We start from the raw sequence: 6,677 nt of genomic DNA on the forward strand, positions 1-6,677 counted from the left end.
CAGCAGCCCCAGCTGAGGGAGGGGCCAGGGCTGGTCACACCTTCCCAGGCGTGCTGGAAGCATCAGGCACTCTCATTATTGTCACGGTGAAATTAATTGGAATCAGTGAGACTGTGGTGGATAATGAATCCACTCTCTGGAGTAGCATTAAAATAAACTGTCCCCCAACAGAATCTGCAGTTTTCAGTGAATGTGTGACTTGAAACAGCTATAAAGTCACTTCCTCACTGGATTTTTTTTGAGAAGATAGAGAAGACTCTGGGCTAGTCACATCAGCTTATTTCCTAAACATTTATAATTTGATTAAATTACATTTTCACACTTCTTTCCCCATTTCAGGCCCTTTTTACAAAAGAGTAATTTCTATACTATTCATGTAACTGCCTCCACCCAGACCAACTACTGCTCTGGAGGCAATGCATGACCAAGAACCATTGTTCTAAAAAGAAAACACCTTTCATCTAACCAAGTACACTTTAAAAGCAAAAGTGTTTGATCCTCATCTTCCAAACCTTTGATAGCATTTTGTGCTTCAGGGAAACACTTTGACCTGCTCTGTTTTTTTTTAAGGTGTGCAAAGCAAAACGAAAGCCCCAAGCAGAACAGCAATAGAGCTCAAACCACCCACAGTTTTAGATCTGGTTCATCCTCCCATACAAAATCCTGCTTTGGGCTGGAAGAGACCCCTGGAGATCCAGTCCCACCCTCTGCCCAAGGGGGTCTCCTGACAGCCCTTCTCCATCACTCCCACCCACTGGGGCCACCAGTGTGGCCTGTCCCCATCCCCGCTCAGCACAGCCTGTTTTGGGGATCGTTTGGGGGATTACTTTTCTTTTCCATCCCGTTGGAAGCATTCCCACATCAGCAGCACCCCTGAGGCAGCAGAGATGCTGCGCCCAGGGCTCAGAGGTGCCCCAGGAGGAGCTGACAGAACACTGTGAAACCTTTAGCCAGCAGAGCGAGAGGCCTTTTGACTATAAATAGCTGTTTTCCAGCTAGGGGGCACTTTTGGGTCTTAGCTATTTTCCTGGCTATTGTACAGTTATTTAAAAACTACTGAAGGTGTTTATAAGGCAGGTCTGGGAGCTACAGGGCTAAGCATTTTGAGAAGCAAAAGACAATAGCAGATGCTTGAGTATTCTATTTTCTATATGGGAGACCTGGGCTGATTCTAAAGTTCTTTTTAGCAATCAAGTTTTATTGTCAAATTAAATCTTCATTAATAAAAAAAGCAACCACAGAAACAGCCTTCACACCCAAGCATATTTTAAAATGCCGTTTTATTTCATGGAATAAAAAAAAAAAAAAAAAAAAAAGAAGTGAGGCTTTTTTCCCCATCTTCTTTATTTTAGTTTTGCTCAAAAACTCCAAGGCCTTTTCCAGGCAAAAGAGGTTTTTACATGTTGTAAGAATTTTGTGTATGCAAAGACAGAATGGGGACCTCAGAATCTGCCAGTTGAGTGGTAATAGCCACCCCTGGAGACAAGGGCAAGAGCAAAAAGCAAAAACAGATGCTTAGTTTTATGTACTTTTCTACTTGCATCTCTTCCACCCATAGTGCAGACTCCATGTCAGACCCTCGTATAACCTGTACAAAATGAAACTATGTACATAACAAATGAAATTATTTATTTTATGTGTATTTTTAGCTTAACTGTAAACTGAAAAAAAAAATAAAAAGCATTTAATTTTTTTCCCAAAAATGTAAGCCTATTGAAAAATCAAGGTGTTTCTACCTTTTCAGATGTAACATTTCCAGCTGCCTATTGATAATAAACATTTATGAACAGCAACAGATTGGACATTTTAGAGTTTTTAAAAAACAAGTTCAGCACAGACTTCTCAAGGGCTGTCAGTGGTCAGAGGAACACTTAAGGGCTCTGATTCTATGGAGACTTTATTGGTATTTCAATTTAAAATTACATCTCACAGTCCTGCTTACCTCCAGTGAAACTGATCACCCAAATTTGAGCAAGAGCTGAACAACACCTGGCTGGGGAAAAAAAACCAAACAACAAAACAGCCCCAAAAATATTCATTAAATCTTAGCTACAACAGAAAATAGCAACCCACTAGAAGTGTTGGTAAATAAAATTCACCACATGAATGCAATTACTCCTGCACAGAAAAGTCTAAGTAAGTGTAATTTCATTTTAATTTACTCCCCAAAGATATCCTCAGACCAGCACAAGTGCATTGGCCACACAATTAGCAATATAGCTAATAGTGTAAGGGAGTCATTAAGCAACAACTTATAACTGCATTAACATAATTTGCTTCTGGAAGGCTGTCCTCCAGCAAATCTCATTAAAGTCCTGGAGATACATTTCAGGAGGTTTCCATCTCTGACCAGAGGCTTTTGGTCAAGCTTCCAGTGAAACAAGAGTTTCCACAAATTAAACCACAGCAATTCCCTTCCCTTGGAATGCAGAAGATTCCTGCACAAGGGAGGCAACATGGACACACAAACTAACATGACCATGGCAAGAGCTGTACAAAATCCAGGGGACCACAGTTCCAGAAATTTAAATATTCATATAAAAACAAAAGGCTACATTTTTTTTTTAATAGACAAGGAGTTTTTGCAGTTAGATATGCACATTCCCATTCACGTCAGAAAGCTAAAAGTTGAAAATTAAGGCACTGTGAATCTCCAGTTGTGCTCCTTATTCCAGAAACAGGGACTGAACTTCACCTGGCAGGGATTTCCATCCCCTCCTTGTCCCTGCAAAGCCAGGGAGTGACTCAGCACACTCTTCTTACTTGCACTTCCTGAAAATTTATACAAATCACACATTCACATAATCACCAAGCATCAGAATAAAACATATTTTGCTTTCAACTATGACATATTTTGAAAGTACTGGTTTAAACAGAGTAAGAAGCCACGTGTCTGCAATTGATTGGAAAATGAAAACAGGGAGAGTAGGGAATAGAAAAAAAGTACATAAAGGAAATTATAGAGGGAGGTGGATGGTCCATCAATTTTATCATTAGGGGATATTCCACTTTCTCTTAAAAGTCCATTTTCCCTAACCCTCATGACAGCTGTCAGCACAGACTGACCCTTACCTTGGGTCACAGGCACCCCAAAGCTTGTGGCAAAATGCTCAGCTGCTCCAGGGAAGGCAAGATTTAGCATCTGTAATAAAAGTATTGCCATAAACAGAGCCTAAGAGATAAAAACAACCTGTCAGGGCTCAGGCACCTGTTCTGGGGCTGCAGATGACCCCACTGGAGGGAGGACTGGGCTGCAGTCAGTGCCTGGAACGTGCTCTGAGCCTGTGGCTGAGCTGTTTCCTATGTGCTGCAGCCCAGCTGACTGTGAAATCTGGTAAGCTGCAGTGACTAGGAGCTTCTAGATACAGGCCTGCCCTGCAAAATTTAATTTCTGATCTTATTTCAAAGCTATAAAGTCCTGGTTCAAGGGTTTTATCTTCCTCCCTTATGAAAAAAAGCAGTTACTTGGAATTCTGGGTCTGGATTTATATGTTGAGTATCTTCCACATATAATGCAGCCTTTGATGGTACAATTTTATATAAGAAAAGGTATCCCAGCAGTACTGCTGAGAGAAATGAAACCTAAGAGTGAAATAAAATAAAATAAAAAAATCCAACAACAACTGAGCCAGAAAAACAAACTTTCTGTAGGGATTGGTTTGGTTATATGAGCAAGGGGAAACCAGGAGCATTAGCAGGGGACAGCCCAGTGGCCAGTGCTGCTGGAGGCAGAGCCAGCACTGTGCAGTATTTCTCATTTCTTCAGTCACAGATGCAATTGCAGTCCCATCAGAGAGATGCAGTGGCTGGCAGTGCAGGACTGGTGCTGCCCTGGGGCACAGGCTGAGCACAGCCCTGGGGGTGACACAGGTGACACCTCTGCAAGCACCAGAGTGGGGCTGGCTGTGCAGTGAGGGGTGCTGAGATAACAGAGCCAGCACTTTGGAGGCCGGCAGCTCACACAGCTGGAGCCTGCTCCTCAGACTCAAACACTGCATCACGAGAGAAGCCACACCCCAAAGCACCGGACCTGGGCTTGGTCACTGCTTTGTCCATCCTGCAGGTTCAGAAGAATCACAGAACCGTTCAGGATGGAAAAGATCTCCAAGACTGAGCCCAGCCTGTGAGTGATCCCCACTTTGTCACCCAGCCCAGAGCACCGAATGCCACATCCAGGTGTTCTGGACACCTCCAGGGATGGGGACTCTACACCACCCTGGGCAGCCCCTTCCAATGAACAACAACGAACATTTTCCATGAGAAATTCTCCCTGGTGTGCAGCCTGAGCCTCCCCTGGCACAGCTGGAGCCCTGTCCTCTGTCAGCAGCGAGAGGCTTGGCTCTGGGGCTCACATGGAGGGACAGCACTCCATGGTGCTGCCACTTCACAAAGCCTGCACAGCCCTTAGGTGTTAATTTGAGACTCAGCCTTTCATCTGTAAAATACACTGAAGGAAAGGAGGTGGCAAGCATGACTAGTGAGAATTTGCCTGAACTCTTATGTTCTCCCTTTTCAAGGCTAAAAAGCCATCCACAAAAAAATAAACAAAACAAAAACAACAACAACAAAAAAAATCCCCAACACCCCCACATTCCAGGATCAAATCTTTACTTTAAAATATTACTATTAGGCAACATAATTCAAGAAGTCAAATAAAAGCAAAAAAAATTTAAAAACATTGATCTGCAGAAAAAAAAATAATTCCAGATAGAAATCAATACTCATGGATTTTTTCATTCTTCTAACTAAAGACAAAATATGGTTATGGCTTCAAACTATATCCCAATATCCCCATTCACAGCAATTCTGCTGGGCATAAAAAACCCACAGCATTGTTCTGGTACCAAACTGTAACAGCAATCCTCAAACTAAAATAATCACACTAAAACATGTGCCAGAGAGGCCTGGAAAAGCACCAGGCTGACACTGGGCTCCCCACCAAAGAAAAAACCCTGAGCCCACATCCTGGAACACGCATAAACCCCAACAAAAAAATCCCAACCCTCTCAAACCAAGCCCCAGCCCTCGGTGTAATTTTGATGTGAATTATCAGCCCCTGAAAAGGCTGATTAGCCCCAGCCCCAGAGATGCTGTTAGTCCAGGGATGCTGCAGCCAGAGCTGGCAAGCCCCAGCTGAAGACAGGGCTGAAGCACAAAGCAGGTCAGCTGCTGTTTGGGCAGAGCTGTGGCTTTTTTGGCAGCTGTTTTCCTGTTTCAGAAAAGTGCTGCAGAGCTGTTGTACTGCAACACAATTCAGGGAAACAGAATTGAAATAAAAGACTCCAGCAATCACTTAAATTTCTGTGCCATTCTGAGCTCTTTTGCTGTTAATAAAGAGCTGGCATTTCCTATCCATGGACAGGACACACACACTGCTACCTGCTCCTCACAACCCCTGCCTGCTAGTTCAAAAAGCTGATTTTGAGGCTTAAAAGCCCTGCAAAATATACATGAAATGAGTCAGAGGTACCTCTGTATATCAAATCCATAAATGAGTTAACTGGCCACATACGACATGTTGTTATATCAATTAAAGTAATTTTCAGGTATATCAAAATGGCCAGTAAGGCCAAAATAGCCATGGCTAATGGTGAATAATCCAGGTCCTAGATGGGTCAGCAAAACCAAAAATCCAGGAGAGAACTCTAGCAGAATTATCAGCTTATCCAATTGGAAAAAAAAAAATTGACTTCCAGGGACAGACTAATACCAGCAGATAAAATACCAACAGTGTGCTGTGATAACCATGTGTACAGAAACAGAAAGGCTGTCTCAGTGAGAGGAAGAAAGGAGGCAGAATTCACAGCTAAAGCCTGAAAGGGGAAGGTATTCCATTCTCTTCAGTGCTTGACAGAAACTGCCTGGGATATGACAGCTGGAAACACACTCCATGACTCCAGCACAGAGACTGTGCTTAGGTAAGTGCCACTTTAAATTCCTTAAAATAAATCACAGGCTTTACCCGTTCCTTTAAGAGGTTAGGCTAGTGAAAGCTATTTCAGAGAAAAAAACCCTCATGGTATTTTCTCCAAAAAACATCTGTGCAGGTCAAGTGCTCCTCCAGAGGCAGAAACACAAAGGCCACCCATTATTTCACAAACAATTTTGTGTAAATGTTTTGTTTTAAAAACAGCACAGCAGTTCAAAATCAAATTAGCTATTCAGGGGTCATTTTCATCTCGCTTTGACTTTTTACCTGGCTGCTCCATCTTGAAAACTCATTATTAAAATTGCCAAATTAAATGTACAGCAATTAGAAATTGCAGTAGACAAACTAAAAGCTGAGCTTGCAGCTGTCCCCCTACAGAGTTACATTATCAACACCAACAGTGCTGCATTTAAGACAAAAATGTAGTAAGTCACTTTTTCCTACTATGGTTTTGCTTCCAGGGTTACTAAAAAGGGATACCAAAGGAAATAAATTTTTTTTTTCCTCTCCCAGTTCTGCACTTAATCCGCTTTTCACCACCACCTGGTTATACAGAAAGGAAAAATTATTTCTAAAAATTCACCAAACAGTAGAATGGGGCAATAGAGCTGATTTAAATTTTGTGTAGAAGGCTATTTGAGGGCAAAGCATGTTGTGCCTGAGTTTAGAGGGGAAAAGGTGCAATTACCAGGAATTATTCTGCCTCCACTTCCATGCTGAAAGCTTTTGCTGCTTTCTCACAGAAGGT

The sequence above is a fragment of the Motacilla alba genome, chromosome 4A (assembly GCF_015832195.1).
Source record: "Motacilla alba alba isolate MOTALB_02 chromosome 4A, Motacilla_alba_V1.0_pri, whole genome shotgun sequence".
NCBI classification, from domain to species: domain Eukaryota; kingdom Metazoa; phylum Chordata; class Aves; order Passeriformes; family Motacillidae; genus Motacilla; species Motacilla alba.